This window comes from Chiloscyllium punctatum, chromosome 36 (assembly GCF_047496795.1).
Source record: "Chiloscyllium punctatum isolate Juve2018m chromosome 36, sChiPun1.3, whole genome shotgun sequence".
NCBI classification, from domain to species: domain Eukaryota; kingdom Metazoa; phylum Chordata; class Chondrichthyes; order Orectolobiformes; family Hemiscylliidae; genus Chiloscyllium; species Chiloscyllium punctatum.
The window spans coordinates 4,289,762-4,308,245 of record NC_092774.1 but is presented as its reverse complement, the minus strand read 5'-3'; positions in this window follow the sequence as shown (position 1 = coordinate 4,308,245).

The window sequence follows — 18,484 nt, the reverse complement described above, 5'->3', positions numbered from 1 at the left end:
CCCTCAGACTCTGTAACCCTGTAATGTCCCTCAGACTCTGTAACCCTGTGAGGTCCCTCAGACTCTGTAACCCTGTAACGTCCCTCAGACACTGTAACCCTGTGAGGTCCCTCAGACTCTGTAACCCTGTAACGTCTCTCAGACTCTGTAACCCTGTGAGGTCTCTCAGACTCTGTAACCCTGTGAGGTCCCTCAGACACTGTAACCCTGTAACGTCCCTCAGACACTGTAACCCTGTGAGATCCCTCAGACACTGTAACCCTGTGAGGTCCCTCAGACTCTGTAACCCTGTAACGTCCCTCAGACACTGTAACCCTGTGAGGTCCCTCAGACTCTGTAACCCTGTAACGTCCCTCAGACACTGTAACCCTGTGAGGTCCCTCAGACACTGTAACCCTGTGAGGGCCCTCAGACTCTGTAACCCTGTGAGGTCCCTCAGACACTGTAACCCTGTGAGGTCCCTCAGACTCTGTAACCCTGTAAGGTCCCTCAGACACTGTAACCCTGTGAGGTCCCTCAGACTCTGTAACCCTGTAACGTCCCTCAGACACTGTAACCCTGTGAGGTCCCTCAGACACTGTAACCCTGTGGGGTCCCTCAGACTCTGTAACCCTGTAACGTCCCTCAGACACTGTAACCCTGTGAGGTCCCTCAGACTCTGTAACCCTGTAAGGTCCCTCAGACACTGTAACCCTGTGAGGTCCCTCAGACTCTGTAACCCTGTGCGGTCCCTCAGACACTGTAACCTTGTGAGGTCCCTCAGACACTGTAACCCTGTGAGGTCCCTCAGACTCTGTAACCCTGTAACGTCCCTCAGACTCTGTAACCCTGTAACGTCCCTCAGACACTGTAACCCTGTGAGGTCCCTCAGACCCTGTAACCCTGTGAGGTCCCTCAGACACTGTAACCCTGCGAGATCCCGCAGACTCTGTAGCCCTGTAACGTCCCTCAGACACTGTAACCCTGCGAGGTCCCTCAGACTCTGTAACCCTGCGAGATCCCGCAGACTGTGTAACCCTGTGAGGTCCCTCAGACACTGTAATCCTGTGAGGTCCCTCAGACTCTGTAACCCTGTGAGGTCCCTCAGACACTGTAACCCTGTGAGGTCCCTCAGACTCTGTAACCCTGTGAGGTCCCTCAGACACTGTAACCCTGTGAGATCCCGCAGACTCTGTAACCCTGTAACGTCCCTCAGACACTGTAACCCTGTAACGTCCCTCAGACACTTTAACCCTGTGAGGTCCCTCAGACACTGTAACCCTGTTAGGTCACTCACACACTGTAACCCTGTGGGGTCCCTCAGACACTGTAACCCTGTGAGGTCCCTCAGACTCTGTAACCCTGTGAGGTCCCTCAGACACTGTAACCCTGTGAGATCCCGCAGACTCTGTAACCCTGTAACGTCCCTCAGACACTGTAACCCTGCGAGGTCCCTCAGACTCTGTAACCCTGCGAGATCCCGCAGACTCTGTAACCCTGTAACGTCCCTCAGACACTGTAACCCTGTGAGGTCCCTCAGACTCTGAAACCCTGTAACGTCCCTCAGACACTGTAACCCTGTGAGGTCCCTCAGACACTGTAACCCTGTGAGGTCCCTCAGACACTGTAACCCTGTAACGTCCCTCAGACTCTGTAACCCTGTGAGGTCCCTCAGACACTGTAACCCTGTGAGATCCCGCAGACTCTGTAACCCTGTAACGTCCCTCAGACTCTGTAACCCTGTAACGTGCCTCAGACACTGTTACCCTGTGAGGACCCTCAGACTCTGTAACCCTGTGAGGACCCTCAGACACTGTAACCCTGTGAGGTCCCTCAGACACTGTAACCCTGTAACGTCCCTCAGACTCTGTAACCCTGTGAGGTCCCTCAGACTCTGTAACCCTGTGAGTTCCCTCAGACTCTGTAACCCTGTAACGTCCCTCAGACACTGTAACCCTGTGAGGTCCCTCAGACTCTGTAACCCTGTAACGTCCCTCAGACACTGTAACCCTGTGAGGTCCCTCAGACTCTGTAACCCTGTAACGTCCCTCAGACTCTGTAACCCTGTAACGTCCCTCAGACACTATAACCCTGTGAGGTCCCTCAGACTCTGTAACCCTGTGAGTTCCCTCAGACTCTGTAACCCTGTAACGTCCCTCAGACACTGTAACCCTGTGAGGTCCCTCAGACACTGTAGCCCTGTGAGGTCCCTCAGACTCTGTAACCCTGTGAGGTCCCTCAGACACTATAACCCTGTGAGGTCCCTCAGACTCTGTAACCCTGTGAGTTCCCTCAGACTCTGTAACCCTGTAACGTCCCTCAGACACTGTAACCCTGTGAGGTCCCTCAGACACTGTAGCCCTGTAAGGTCCCTCAGACACTGTAACCCTGTGAGGTCCCTCAGACACTGTAACCCTGTGAGGTCCCTCAGACTCTGTAACCCTGTAACGTCCCTCAGACACTGTAACCCTGTAACGTCCCTCAGACACTGTAACCCTGTGAGGTCCCTCAGACACTGTAACCCTGTGGGGTCCCTCAGACTCTGTAACCCTGTAACGTCCCTCAGACACTGTAACCCTGTGAGGTCCCTCAGACCCTGTAACCCTGTGAGGTCCCTCAGACACTGTAACCCTGTGAGGTCCCTCAGACTCTGTAACCCTGTGAGGTCCCTCAGACACTGTAACCCTGTAACGTCCCTCAGACACTGTAACCCTGTAACGTACCTCAGACACTGTAACCCTGTGAGGTCCCTCAGACTCTGTAACCCTGTAACGTCCCTCAGACACTGTAACCCTGTAACGTCCCTCAGACACTGTTACCCTGTGAGGTCCCTCAGACACTGTTACCCTGTGAGGACCCTCAGACTCTGTTACCCTGTGAGGACCCTCAGACACTGTAACCCTGTAACGTCCCTCAGACTCTGTAACCCTGTAACGTGCCTCAGACACTGTTACCCTGTGAGGTCCCTCAGACACTGTTACCCTGTGAGGACCCTCAGACTCTGTAACCCTGTGAGGACCCTCAGACACTGTAACCCTGTGAGGTCCCTCAGACACTGTAACCCTGTAACGTCCCTCAGACTCTGTAACCCTGTGAGGTCCCACAGACACTGTAACCCTGTGAGGTCCCTCAGACTCTGTAACCCTGTGAGGTCCCTCAGACTCTGTAACCCTGTAACGTCCCTCAGACACTGTAACCCTGTGAGGTCCCGCAGACTCTGTAACCCTGTAACGTCCCTCAGACACTGTAACCCTGTGAGGTCCCTCAGACTCTGTAACCCTGTGAGGTCCCTCAGACACTGTAACCCTGTAACGTCCCTCAGACACTGTAACCCTGTGAGGTCCCGCAGACTCTGTAACCCTGTGAGGTCCCTCAGACTCGGTAACCCTGTAACGTCCCTCAGACTCTGTAACCCTGTGAGGTCCCTCAGACACTGTAACCCTGTGAGGTCCCGCAGACTCTGTAACCCTGTGAGGTCCCTCAGACTCTGTAACCCTGTAACGTCCCTCAGACTCTGTAACCCTGTGAGGTCCCTCAGACTCTGTAACCCTGTAACGTCCCTCAGACACTGTAACCCTGTGAGGTCCCTCAGACTGTGTAACCCTGTAACGTCCCTCAGACACTGTAACCCTGTGAGGTCCCTCAGACACTGTAACCCTGTAACGTCCCTCAGACACTGTAACCCTGTGAGGTCCCGCAGACTCTGTAACCCTGTAACGTCCCTCAGACACTGTAACCCTGTGAGGTCCCGCAGACTCTGTAACCCTGTGAGGTCCCTCAGACTCTGTAACCCTGTAACGTCCCTCAGACACTGTAAGCCTGTGAGGTCCCTCGGACTCTGTAACCCTGTAACGTCCCTCAGACTCTGTAACCCTGTGAGGTCCCTCAGACACTGTAACCCTGTGAGGTCCCTCAGACACTGTAACCCTGTGGGGTCCCTCAGACTCTGTAACCCTGTAACGTCCCTCAGACACTGTAACCCTGTGAGGTCCCTCAGACACTGTAACCCTGTGAGTTCCCTCAGACTCTGTAACCCTGTGAGGTCCCTCAGACACTGTAACCCTGTAACGTCCCTCAGACTCTGTAACCGTGTAACGTCCCTCAGACACTGTAACCCTGTGGGGTCCCTCAGACTCTGTAACCCTGTGAGGTCCCTCAGACTCTGTAACCCTGTAACGTCCCTCAGACACTGTAACCCTGTGAGGTCCCTCAGACTCTGTAACCCTGTAACGTCCCTCAGACTCTGTAACCCTGTGAGGTCTCTCAGACTCTGTAACCCTGTGAGGTCCCTCAGACACTGTAACCCTGTAACGTCCCTCAGACACTGTAACCCTGTGAGATCCCTCAGACACTGTAACCCTGTGAGGTCCCTCAGACTCTGTAACCCTGTAACGTCCCTCAGACACTGTAACCCTGTGAGGTCCCTCAGACTCTGTAACCCTGTAACGTCCCTCAGACACTGTAACCCTGTGAGGTCCCTCAGACACTGTAACCCTGTGAGGGCCCTCAGACTCTGTAACCCTGTGAGGTCCCTCAGACACTGTAACCCTGTGAGGTCCCTCAGACTCTGTAACCCTGTAAGGTCCCTCAGACACTGTAACCCTGTGAGGTCCCTCAGACTCTGTAACCCTGTAACGTCCCTCAGACACTGTAACCCTGTGAGGTCCCTCAGACACTGTAACCCTGTGGGGTCCCTCAGACTCTGTAACCCTGTAACGTCCCTCAGACACTGTAACCCTGTGAGGTCCCTCAGACTCTGTAACCCTGTACGGTCCCTCAGACACTGTAACCCTGTGAGGTCCCTCAGACTCTGTAACCCTGTGCGGTCCCTCAGACACTGTAACCTTGTGAGGTCCCTCAGACACTGTAACCCTGTGAGGTCCCTCAGACTCTGTAACCCTGTAACGTCCCTCAGACTCTGTAACCCTGTAACGTCCCTCAGACACTGTAACCCTGTGAGGTCCCTCAGACCCTGTAACCCTGTGAGGTCCCTCAGACACTGTAACCCTGCGAGATCCCGCAGACTCTGTAGCCCTGTAACGTCCCTCAGACACTGTAACCCTGCGAGGTCCCTCAGACTCTGTAACCCTGCGAGATCCCGCAGACTGTGTAACCCTGTGAGGTCCCTCAGACACTGTAATCCTGTGAGGTCCCTCAGACTCTGTAACCCTGTGAGGTCCCTCAGACACTGTAACCCTGTGAGGTCCCTCAGACTCTGTAACCCTGTGAGGTCCCTCAGACACTGTAACCCTGTGAGATCCCGCAGACTCTGTAACCCTGTAACGTCCCTCAGACACTGTAACCCTGTAACGTCCCTCAGACACTGTAACCCTGTGAGGTCCCTCAGACACTGTAACCCTGTTAGGTCACTCACACACTGTAACCCTGTGGGGTCCCTCACACACTGTAACCCTGTGAGGTCCCTCAGACACTGTAACCCTGTGAGATCCCGCAGACTCTGTAACCCTGTAACGTCCCTCAGACACTGTAACCCTGCGAGGTCCCTCAGACTCTGTAACCCTGCGAGATCCCGCAGACTCTGTAACCCTGTAACGTCCCTCAGACACTGTAACCCTGTGAGGTCCCTCAGACTCTGAAACCCTGTAACGTCCCTCAGACACTGTAACCCTGTGAGGTCCCTCAGACACTGTAACCCTGTAACGTCCCTCAGACTCTGTAACCCTGTGAGGTCCCTCAGACACTGTAACCCTGTGAGATCCCGCAGACTCTGTAACCCTGTAACGTCCCTCAGACTCTGTAACCCTGTAACGTGCCTCAGACACTGTTACCCTGTGAGGACCCTCAGACTCTGTAACCCTGTGAGGACCCTCAGACACTGTAACCCTGTGAGGTCCCTCAGACACTGTAACCCTGTAACGTCCCTCAGACTCTGTAACCCTGTGAGGTCCCTCAGACTCTGTAACCCTGTGAGTTCCCTCAGACTCTGTAACCCTGTAACGTCCCTCAGACACTGTAACCCTGTGAGGTCCCTCAGACTCTGTAACCCTGTAACGTCCCTCAGACACTGTAACCCTGTGAGGTCCCTCAGACTCTGTAACCCTGTAACGTCCCTCAGACTCTGTAACCCTGTAACGTCCCTCAGACACTATAACCCTGTGAGGTCCCTCAGACTCTGTAACCCTGTGAGTTCCCTCAGACTCTGTAACCCTGTAACGTCCCTCAGACACTGTAACCCTGTGAGGTCCCTCAGACACTGTAGCCCTGTGAGGTCCCTCAGACTCTGTAACCCTGTGAGGTCCCTCAGACACTATAACCCTGTGAGGTCCCTCAGACTCTGTAACCCTGTGAGTTCCCTCAGACTCTGTAACCCTGTAACGTCCCTCAGACACTGTAACCCTGTGAGGTCCCTCAGACACTGTAGCCCTGTAAGGTCCCTCAGACACTGTAACCCTGTGAGGTCCCTCAGACACTGTAACCCTGTGAGGTCCCTCAGACTCTGTAACCCTGTAACGTCCCTCAGACACTGTAACCCTGTAACGTCCCTCAGACACTGTAACCCTGTGAGGTCCCTCAGACACTGTAACCCTGTGGGGTCCCTCAGACTCTGTAACCCTGTAACGTCCCTCAGACACTGTAACCCTGTGAGGTCCCTCAGACCCTGTAACCCTGTGAGGTCCCTCAGACTCTGTAACCCTGTGAGGTCCCTCAGACTCTGTAACCCTGTGAGTTCCCTCAGACTCTGTAACCCTGTAACGTCCCTCAGACACTGTAACCCTGTGAGGTCCCTCAGACCCTGTAACCCTGTGAGTTCCCTCAGACTCTGTAACCCTGTAACGTCCCTCAGACACTGTAACCCTGTGAGGTCCCTCAGACACTGTAGCCCTGTAAGGTCCCTCAGACACTGTAACCCTGTGAGGTCCCTCAGACTCTGTAACCCTGTAACGTCCCTCAGACACTGTAACCCTGTAACGTCCCTCAGACACTGTAACCCTGTGAGGTCCCTCAGACACTGTAACCCTGTGGGGTCCCTCAGACTCTGTAACCCTGTAACGTCCCTCAGACACTGTAACCCTGTGAGGTCCCTCAGACCCTGTAACCCTGTGAGGTCCCTCAGACACTGTAACCCTGTGAGGTCCCTCAGACTCTGTAACCCTGTGAGGTCCCTCAGACACTGTAACCCTGTAACGTCCCTCAGACACTGTAACCCTGTAACGTACCTCAGACACTGTAACCCTGTGAGGTCCCTCAGACTCTGTAACCCTGTAACGTCCCTCAGACACAGTAACCCTGTAACGTCCCTCAGACACTGTTACCCTGTGAGGTCCCTCAGACACTGTTACCCTGTGAGGACCCTCAGACTCTGTTACCCTGTGAGGACCCTCAGACACTGTAACCCTGTAACGTCCCTCAGACTCTGTAACCCTGTAACGTGCCTCAAACACTGTTACCCTGTGAGGTCCCTCAGACACTGTTACCCTGTGAGGACCCTCAGACTCTGTAACCCTGTGAGGACCCTCAGACACTGTAACCCTGTGAGGTCCCTCAGACACTGTAACCCTGTAACGTCCCTCAGACTCTGTAACCCTGTGAGGTCCCACAGACACTGTAACCCTGTGAGGTCCCTCAGACTCTGTAACCCTGTGAGGTCCCTCAGACTCTGTAACCCTGTAACGTCCCTCAGACACTGTAACCCTGTGAGGTCCCTCAGACTCTGTAACCCTGTAACGTCCCTCAGACACTGTAACCCTGTGAGGTCCCTCAGACTGTGTAACCCTGTAACGTCCCTCAGACACTGTAACCCTGTGAGGTCCCTCAGACTCTGTAACCCTGTGAGGTCCCTCAGACACTGTAACCCTGTAACGTCCCTCAGACACTGTAACCCTGTGAGGTCCCGCAGACTCTGTAACCCTGTAACGTCCCTCAGACACTGTAACCATGTGAGGTCCCGCAGACTCTGTAACCCTGTGAGGTCCCTCAGACTCGGTAACCCTGTAACGTCCCTCAGACTCTGTAACCCTGTGAGGTCCCTCAGACACTGTAACCCCGTGAGATGCCGCAGACTCTGTAACCCTGTAACGTCCCTCAGACTCTGTAACCCTGTAACGTGCCTCAGACACTGTTACCCTGTGAGGACCCTCAGACTCTGTAACCCTGTGAGGACCCTCAGACACTGTAACCCTGTGAGGTCCCTCAGACACTGTAACCCTGTAACGTCCCTCAGACTCTGTAACCCTGTGAGGTCCCTCTGACTCTGTAACCCTGTGAGTTCCCTCAGACTCTGTAACCCTGTAACGTCCCTCAGACACTGTAACCCTGTGAGGTCCCTCAGACTCTGTAACCCTGTAACGTCCCTCAGACACTGTAACCCTGTGAGGTCCCTCAGACTCTGTAACCCTGTAACGTCCCTCAGACTCTGTAACCCTGTAACGTCCCTCAGACACTATAACCCTGTGAGGTCCCTCAGACTCTGTAACCCTGTGAGTTCCCTCAGACTCTGTAACCCTGTAACGTCCCTCAGACACTGTAACCCTGTGAGGTCCCTCAGACACTGTAGCCCTGTGAGGTCCCTCAGACTCTGTAACCCTGTGAGGTCCCTCAGACACTATAACCCTGTGAGGTCCCTCAGACTCTGTAACCCTGTGAGTTCCCTCAGACTCTGTAACCCTGTAACGTCCCTCAGACACTGTAACCCTGTGAGGTCCCTCAGACACTGTAGCCCTGTAAGGTCCCTCAGACACTGTAACCCTGTGAGGTCCCTCAGACACTGTAACCCTGTGAGGTCCCTCAGACTCTGTAACCCTGTAACGTCCCTCAGACACTGTAACCCTGTAACGTCCCTCAGACACTGTAACCCTGTGAGGTCCCTCAGACACTGTAACCCTGTGGGGTCCCTCAGACTCTGTAACCCTGTAACGTCCCTCAGACACTGTAACCCTGTGAGGTCCCTCAGACACTGTAACCCTGTGAGGTCCCTCAGACTCTGTAACCCTGTGAGGTCCCTCAGACACTGTAACCCTGTAACGTCCCTCAGACACTGTAACCCTGTAACGTACCTCAGACACTGTAACCCTGTGAGGTCCCTCAGACTCTGTAACCCTGTAACGTCCCTCAGACACTGTAACCCTGTAACGTCCCTCAGACACTGTTACCCTGTGAGGTCCCTCAGACACTGTTACCCTGTGAGGACCCTCAGACTCTGTTACCCTGTGAGGACCCTCAGACACTGTAACCCTGTAACGTCCCTCAGACTCTGTAACCCTGTAACGTGCCTCAGACACTGTTACCCTGTGAGGTCCCTCAGACACTGTTACCCTGTGAGGTCCCTCAGACACTGTTACCCTGTGAGGACCCTCAGACTCTGTAACCCTGTGAGGACCCTCAGACACTGTAACCCTGTGAGGTCCCTCAGACACTGTAACCCTGTAACGTCCCTCAGACTCTGTAACCCTGTGAGGTCCCACAGACACTGTAACCCTGTGAGGTCCCTCAGACTCTGTAACCCTGTGAGGTCCCTCAGACTCTGTAACCCTGTAACGTCCCTCAGACACTGTAACCCTGTGAGGTCCCTCAGACTCTGTAACCCTGTAACGTCCCTCAGACACTGTAACCCTGTGAGGTCCCTCAGACTGTGTAACCCTGTAACGTCCCTCAGACACTGTAACCCTGTGAGGTCCCTCAGACTCTGTAACCCTGTGAGGTCCCTCAGACACTGTAACCCTGTAACGTCCCTCAGACACTGTAACCCTGTGAGGTCCCGCAGACTCTGTAACCCTGTAACGTCCCTCAGACACTGTAACCCTGTGAGGTCCCGCAGACTCTGTAACCCTGTGAGGTCCCTCAGACTCTGTAACCATGTAACGTCCCTCAGACACTGTAAGCCTGTGAGGTCCCTCCGACTCTGTAACCCTGTAACGTCCCTCAGACTCTGTAACCCTGCGAGGTCCCTCAGACTCTGTAACCCTGTAACGTCCCTCAGACACTGTAACCCTGTGAGGTCCCTCAGACTCTGTAACCCTGTAACGTCCCTCAGACTCTGTAACCCTGTAACGTCCCTCAGACACTATAACCCTGTGAGGTCCCTCAGACTCTGTAACCCTGTGAGTTCCCTCAGACTCTGTAACCCTGTAACGTCCCTCAGACACTGTAACCCTGTGAGGTCCCTCAGACACTGTAGCCCTGTGAGGTCCCTCAGACTCTGTAACCCTGTAAGGTCCCTCAGACACTGTAACCCTGTGAGGTCCCTCAGACACTGTAACCCTGTGAGGTCCCTCAGACTCTGTAACCCTGTAACGTCCCTCAGACACTGTAACCCTGTAACGTCCCTCAGACACTGTAACCCTGTGAGGTCCCTCAGACACTGTAACCCTGTGGGGTCCCTCAGACTCTGTAACCCTGTAACGTCCCTCAGACACTGTAACCCTGTGAGGTCCCTCAGACCCTGTAACCCTGTGAGGTCCCTCAGACACTGTAACCCTGTGAGGTCCCTCAGACTCTGTAACCCTGTGAGGTCCCTCAGACACTGTAACCCTGTAACGTCCCTCAGACACTGTAACCCTGTAACGTCCCTCAGACTCTGTAACCCTGTAACGTCCCTCAGACACTGTTACCCTGTGAGGTCCCTCAGACACTGTTACCCTGTGAGGACCCTCAGACTCTGTTACCCTGTGAGGACCCTCAGACACTGTAACCCTGTAACGTCCCTCAGACTCTGTAACCCTGTAACGTGCCTCAGACACTGTTACCCTGTGAGGTCCCTCAGACACTGTTACCCTGTGAGGACCCTCAGACTCTGTAACCCTGTGAGGACCCTCAGACACTGTAACCCTGTGAGGTCCCTCAGACACTGTAACCCTGTAACGTCCCTCAGACTCTGTAACCCTGTGAGGTCCCACAGACACTGTAACCCTGTGAGGTCCCTCAGACTCTGTAACCCTGTGAGGTCCCTCAGACTCTGTAACCCTGTAACGTCCCTCAGACACTGTAACCCTGTGAGGTCCCTCAGACTCTGTAACCCTGTAACGTACCTCAGTCACTGTAACCCTGTGAGGTCCCTCAGACTGTGTAACCCTGTAACGTCCCTCAGACACTGTAACCCTGTGAGGTCCCTCAGACTCTGTAACCCTGTGAGGTCCCTCAGACAGTGTAACCCTGTAACGTCCCTCAGACACTGTAACCCTGCGAGGTCCCTCAGACTCTGTAACCCTGTAACGTCCCTCAGACACTGTAACCCTGTGAGGTCCCTCAGACTCTGTAACCCTGTAACGTCCCTCAGACTCTGTAACCCTGTAACGTCCCTCAGACACTATAACCCTGTGAGGTCCCTCAGACTCTGTAACCCTGTGAGTTCCCTCAGACTCTGTAACCCTGTAACGTCCCTCAGACACTGTAACCCTGTGAGGTCCCTCAGACACTGTAGCCCTGTGAGGTCCCTCAGACTCTGTAACCCTGTAAGGTCCCTCAGACACTGTAACCCTGTGAGGTCCCTCAGACACTGTAACCCTGTGAGGTCCCTCAGACTCTGTAACCCTGTAACGTCCCTCAGACACTGTAACCCTGTAACGTCCCTCAGACACTGTAACCCTGTGAGGTCCCTCAGACACTGTAACCCTGTGGGGTCCCTCAGACTCTGTAACCCTGTAACGTCCCTCAGACACTGTAACCCTGTGAGGTCCCTCAGACCCTGTAACCCTGTGAGGTCCCTCAGACACTGTAACCCTGTGAGGTCCCTCAGACTCTGTAACCCTGTGAGGTCCCTCAGACACTGTAACCCTGTAACGTCCCTCAGACACTGTAACCCTGTAACGTCCCTCAGACTCTGTAACCCTGTAACGTCCCTCAGACACTGTTACCCTGTGAGGTCCCTCAGACACTGTTACCCTGTGAGGACCCTCAGACTCTGTTACCCTGTGAGGACCCTCAGACACTGTAACCCTGTAACGTCCCTCAGACTCTGTAACCCTGTAACGTGCCTCAGACACTGTTACCCTGTGAGGTCCCTCAGACACTGTTACCCTGTGAGGACCCTCAGACTCTGTAACCCTGTGAGGACCCTCAGACACTGTAACCCTGTGAGGTCCCTCAGACACTGTAACCCTGTAACGTCCCTCAGACTCTGTAACCCTGTGAGGTCCCACAGACACTGTAACCCTGTGAGGTCCCTCAGACTCTGTAACCCTGTGAGGTCCCTCAGACTCTGTAACCCTGTAACGTCCCTCAGACACTGTAACCCTGTGAGGTCCCTCAGACTCTGTAACCCTGTAACGTCCCTCAGACACTGTAACCCTGTGAGGTCCCTCAGACTGTGTAACCCTGTAACGTCCCTCAGACACTGTAACCCTGTGAGGTCCCTCAGACTCTGTAACCCTGTGAGGTCCCTCAGACACTGTAACCCTGTAACGTCCCTCAGACACTGTAACCCTGTGAGGTCCCGCAGACTCTGTAACCCTGTAACGTTCCTCAGACACTGTAACCCTGTGAGGTCCCGCAGACTCTGTAACCCTGTGAGGTCCCTCAGACTCTGTAACCCTGTAACGTCCCTCAGACACTGTAAGCCTGTGAGGTCCCTCCGACTCTGTAACCCTGTAACGTCCCTCAGACTCTGTAACCCTGTGAGGTCCCTCAGACACTGTAACCCTGTGAGGTCCCTCAGACACTGTAACCCTGTAACGTCCCTCAGACTCTGTAACCCTGTAACGTCCCTCAGACACTGTAACCCTGTGAGGTCCCTCAGACACTGTAACCCTGTGAGTTCCCTCAGACTCTGTAACCCTGTGAGGTCCCTCAGACACTGTAACCCTGTAACGTCCCTCAGACTCTGTAACCGTGTAACGTCCCTCAGACACTGTAACCCTGTGGGGTCCCTCAGACTCTGTAACCCTGTAATGTCCCTCAGACTCTGTAACCCTGTGAGGTCCCTCAGACTCTGTAACCCTGTAACGTCCCTCAGACACTGTAACCCTGTAACGTCCCTCAGACACTGTAACCCTGTGAGGTCCCTCAGACTCTGTAACCCTGTGAGGTCCCTCAGACTCTGTAACCCTGTAACGTCCCTCAGACACTGTAACCCTGTGAGGTCCCTCAGACACTGTAACCCTGTGAGGGCCCTCAGACTCTGTAACCCTGTGAGGTCCCTCAGGCACTGTAACCCTGTGAGGTCCCTCAGACTCTGTAACCCTGTAAGGTCCCTCAGACACTGTAACCCTGTGAGGTCCCTCAGACTCTGTAACCCTGTGAGGTCCCTCAGACTCTGTAACCCTGTAACGTCCCTCAGACACTGTAACCCTGTGAGGTCCCTCAGACACTGTAACCCTGTGAGGTCCCTCAGACACTGTAACCCTGTAACGTCCCTCAGACACTGTAACCCTGTGAGGTCCCTCAGACTCTGTAACCCTGTAAGGTCCCTCAGACACTGTAACCCTGTGAGGTCCCTCAGACTCTGTAACCCTGTAACGTCCCTCAGACACTGTAACCCTGTAACGTCCCTCAGACACTGTAACCCTGTGAGGTCCCTCAGACACTGTAACCCTGTTAGGTCCTTCAGACTCTGTAACCCTGTAACGTCCCTCAGACTCTGTAACCCTGTAACGTCCCTCAGACACTGTAACCCTGTGGGGTCCCTCAGACTCTGTAACCCTGTAACGTCCCTCAGACACTGTAACCCTGTGAGGTCCCTCAGACCCTGTAACCCTGTGAGGTCCCTCAGACACTGTAACCCTGTAACGTCCCTCAGACTCTGTAACCCTGTGAGGTCCCTCAAACTCTGTAACCCTGTAACGTCCCTCAGACACTGTAACCCTGTAACGTCCCTCAGACTCTGTAACCCAGTGAGTTCCCTCAGACACTGTAACCCTGTAACGTCCCTCAGACTCTGTAACCCAGTGAGTTCCCTCAGACACTGTAACCCTGTAACGTCCCTCAGACACTGTAACCCTGTGAGGTCCCTCAGACACTGTAACCCTGTAACGTCCCTCAGACTCTGTAACTCTGTAACTCAGTGCCGAGGGAGTGGGGGCTGTGGGAGGGTCAGTGCTGAGGGAGAGGGTGCTGTGGGAGGGTCAGTGCTGAGGGAGTGGGTGCTGTGGGTGAGGGTCAGTGCTGAGGGAGTGGGTGCTGTGGGTGAGGGTCAGTGCTGAGGGAGTGGGTGCTGTGGGTGAGGGTCAGTGCTGAGGGAGTGGGTGCTGTGGGTGAGGGTCAGTGCTGAGGGAGTGGGTGCTGTGGGTGAGGGTCAGTGCTGAGGGAGAGGGTGCTGTGGGAGTGTCTGCTGAGGGAGTGGGTGCTGTGGGTGAGGGTCAGTGCTGAGGGAGTGGGTGCTGTGGGTGAGGGTCAGTGCTGAGGGAGTGGGTGCTGTGGGTGAGGGTCAGTTCCGAGGGAGTGGGTGCTGTGGGTGAGGGTCAGTGCTGAGGGAGTGGGTGCTGTGGGAGGGTCAGTGCTGAGGGAGTGGGTGCTGTGGGTGAGGGTCAGTGCTGCGGGAGTGGGTGCTGTGGGTGAGGGTCAGTGCTGAGGGAGTGGGTGCTGTGGGTGAGGGTCAGTGCTGAGGGAGAGGGTGCTGTGGGTGAGGGTCAGTGCTGAGGGAGTGGGTGCTGTGGGTGAGGGTCAGTGCTGAGGGAGTGGGTGCTGTGGGTGAGGGTCAGTGCTGAGGGAGTGGGTGCTGTGGGAGGGTCAGTGCTGAGGGAGTGGGTGCTGTGGGTGTGGGTCAGTGCTGAGGGAGTGGGTGCTGTGGGTGAGGGAGTGGGTGCTGTGGGTGTGGGTCAGTGCTGAGGGAGTGGGTGCTGTGGGTGAGGGTCAGTGCTGAGGGAGTGGGTGCTGTGGGAGGGTCAGTGCTGAGGGAGTGGGTGCTGTGGGTGAGGTTCAGTGCTGAGGGAGTGGGTGCTGTGGGTGAGGGTCAGTGCTGAGGGAGTGGGTGCTGTGGGTGAGGGTCAGTGCTGAGGGAGTGGGTGCTGTGGGTGAGGGTCAGTGCTGAGGGAGTGGGTGCTGTGGGTCAGGGTCAGCTCTGAGGGAGTGGGTGCTGTGGGTGTGGGTCAGTGCTGGGGGAGTGGGTGCTGTGGGAGTGTCAGTGCTGAGGGAGAGGGTGCTGTGGGTGTGGGTCAGCTCTGAGGGAGTGGGTGCTGTGGGTGTGGGTCAGCGCTGAGGGAGTGGGTGCTGTGGGAGGGTCAGTGCTGAGGGAGAGGCTGCTGTGGGTGAGGGTCAGTGCTGAGGGAGAGGGTGCTGTGGGTGAGGGTCAGTGCTGAGGGAGTGGGTGCTGTGGGTGTGGGTCAGTGCTGAGGGAGTGTGGGCTGTGGGAGGGTCAGTGCTGAGGGAGTGGGTGCTGTGGGTGATGGTCAGTGCTGAGGGAGTGGGTGCTGTGGGTGAGGGTCAGTGCTGAGGGAGTGGGTGCTGTGGGTGTGGGTCAGTGCTGAGGGAGTGGGGGCTGTGGGAGGGTCAGTGCTGAGGGAGTGGGTGCTGTGGGTGAGGGTCAGTGCTGAGGGAGTGGGTGCTGTGGGTGAGGGTCAGTGCTGAGGGAGTGGGTGCTGTGGGTGAGGGTCAGCTCTGAGGGAGTGGGTGCTGTGGGTGAGGGTCAGTGCTGAGGGAGTGGGTGCTGTGGGTGAGGGTCAGTGCTGAGGGAGTGGGTGCTGTGGGTGAGGGTCAGCTCTGAGGGAGTGGGTGCTGTGGGTCAGGGTCAGCTCTGAGGGAGAGGGTGCTGTGGGTGAGGGTCAGCTCTGAGGGAGTGGGTGCTGTGGGTGAGGGTCAGCTCTGAGGGAGTTGCTGCTGTGGGTGAGGGTCAGTGCTGAGGGAGTGGGTGCTGTGGGTGAGGGTCAGTGCTGAGGGAGTGGGTGCTGTGGGTGAGGGTCAGTGCTGAGGGAGTGGGGGCTGTGGGTGAGGGTCAGTGCTGAGGGAGTGGGTGCTGTGGGTGAGGGTCAGTGCTGAGGGAGTGGGTGCTGTGGGTGAGGGTCAGTGCTGAGGGAGTGGGGGCTGTGGGTGAGGGTCAGTGCTGAGGGAGTGGGTGCTGTGGGTGAGGGTCAGTGCTGAGGGAGTGGGTGCTGTGGGTGAGGGTCAGTGCTGAGGGAGTGGGTGCTGTGGGTGAGGGTCAGTGCTGAGGGAGTGGGGGCTGTGGGTGAGGGTCAGTGCTGAGGGAGTGGGTGCTGTGGGAGGGTCAGTGCTGAGGGAGTGGGTGCTGTGGGTGAGGGTCAGTGCTGAGGGAGTGGGTGCTGTGGGTGTGGGTCAGTGCTGAGGGAGTGGGTGCTGTGGGTGTGGGTCAGTGCTGAGGGAGAGGGTGCTGTGGGTGTGGGTCAGTGCTGAGGGAGAGGGTGCTGTGGGTGTGGGTCAGTGCTGAGGGAGTGGGTGCTGTGGGTGTGGGTCAGTGCTGAGGGAGTGGGTGCTGTGGGTCAGGGTCAGCTCTGAGGGAGTGGGTGCTGTGGGTCAGGGTCAGCTCTGAGGGAGTGGGTGCTGTGGGTGTGGGTCAGTGCTGAGGGAGTGGGTGCTGTGGGAGGGTCAGTGCTGAGGGAGAGGGTGCTGTGGGTGTGGGTCAGCTCTGAGGGAGTTGGTGCTGTGTGTGTGGGTCTGCTCTGAGGGAGTGGGTGCTGTGGGTGTGGGTCAGCGCTGAGGGAGTGGGGGCTGTGGGAGGGTCAGTGCTGAGGGAGTGGGTGCTGTGGGTGATGGTCAGTGCTGAGGGAGTGGGTGCTGTGGGTGAGGGTCAGTGCTGAGGGAGTGGGTGCTGTGGGTGTGGGTCAGTGCTGAGGGAGTGGGGGCTGTGGGAGGGTCCGCTCTGAGGGAGTGGGTGCTGTGGGTGAGGGTCAGTGCTGAGGGAGTGGGTGCTGTGGGTTTGGGTCAGTGCTGAGGGAGTGGGTGCTGTGGGTGTGGGTCAGTGCTGAGGGAGTGGGGGCTGTGGGTGAGGGTCAGTGCTGAGGGAGTGGGTGCTGTGGGTGAGGGTCAGTGCTGAGGGAGAGGGTGCTGTGGGTGAGGGTCAGTGCTGAGGGAGTGGGTGCTGTGGGTCAGTGCTGAGGGAGTGGGTGCTGTGGGTGTGGGTCAGTGCTGAGGGAGAGGGTGCTGTGGGTGAGGGTCAGTGCTGAGGGAGTGGGTGCTGTGGGTGTGGGTCAGCTCTGAAGGAGTGGGTGCTGTGGGTGAGGGTCAGTGCTGAGGGAGTGGGGGCTGTGGGTGAGGGTCAGTGCTGATGGAGTGGATGCTGTGGGTGTGGGTCAGTGCTGAGGGAGTGGGTGCTGTGGGTCAGGGTAAGTGCTGAGGGAGTGGGTGCTGTGGGTGAGGGTCAGTGCTGAGGGAGAGGGTGCTGTGGGTCAGGGTAAGTGCTGAGGGAGTGGGTGCTCTTGGTGTGGGTCAGTGCTGAGGGAGTGGGGGCTGTGGGTGAGGGTCAGTGCTGAGGGAGTGGGGGCTGTGGGTGAGGGTCAGTGCTGAGGGAGTGGGTGCTGTGGGTGTGGGTCAGTGCTGAGGGAGTGGGTGCTGTGGGTGTGGGTCAGTGCTGAGGGAGTGGGTGCTGTGGGTGAGGGTCAGTGCTGAGGGAGTGGGTGCTGTGGGTGTTTGTCAGTGCTGAGGGAGTGGGTGCTGTGGGTGTGGGTCAGTGCTGAGGGAGTGGGTGCTGTGGGTGTGGGTCAGTGCTGAGGGAGTGGGGGCTGTGGGTGAGGGTCAGTGCTGAGGGAGAGGGTGCTGTGGGTGAGGGTCAGCTCTGAGGGAGTGGGTGCTGTGGGTGTGGGTCAGTCTGAGGGAGCGGGTGTTATGGTCAGGGTCTGCTCTGAGGGAGTGGGTGCTGTGGGTCAGGGTCAGTCTGAGGGAGCGGGTGTTATGGTCAGGGTCTGCTCTGAGGGAGTGGGTGCTGTGGGTGTGGGTCAGTGCTGAGGGAGTGGGTGCTGTGGGTGTGGGTCAGTGCTGAGGGAGTGGGTGCTGTGGGAGGGTCAGTGCTGAGGGAGAGGGTGCTGTGGGAGGGTCAGTGCTGAGGGAGTGGGTGCTGTGGGTGAGGGTCTGCTCTGAGGGAGTGGGTGCTGTGGGAGGGTCAGTGCTGAGGGAGAGGGTGCTGTGGGTCAGGGTCAGCTCTGAGGGAGTGGGTGCTGTGGGTGAGGGTCAGTGCTGTGGGAGAGGGTGCTGTGGGTCAGGGTCAGTGCTGAGGGAGTGGGTGCTGTGGGTGTGGGTCAGCTCTGAGGGAGTGGGTGCTGTGGGTGAGGGTCAGCTCTGAGGGGTGGGTGCTGTGGGTGTGGGTCAGTGCTGAGGGAGTGGGTGCTGTGGGAGGGTCAGTGCTGAGGGAGTGGGTGCTGTGGGTGAGGGTCAGTGCTGAGGGAGTGGGTGCTGTGGGAGGGTCAGTGCTGAGGGAGTGGGTGCTGTGGGTGAGGGTCAGTGCTGAGGGAGTGGGTGCTGTGGGTGAGGGTCAGCTCTGAGGGAATTGCTGCTGTGGGTGAGGGTCAGTGCTGAGGGAGTGGGTGCTGTGGGTGAGGGTCAGTGCTGAGGGAGTGGGTGCTGTGGGTGTGGGTCAGTGCTGAGGGAGTGGGGGCTGTGGGTGAGGGTCAGTGCTGAGGGAGTGGGTGCTGTGGGTGTGGGTCAGTGCTGAGGGAGTGGGTGCTGTGGG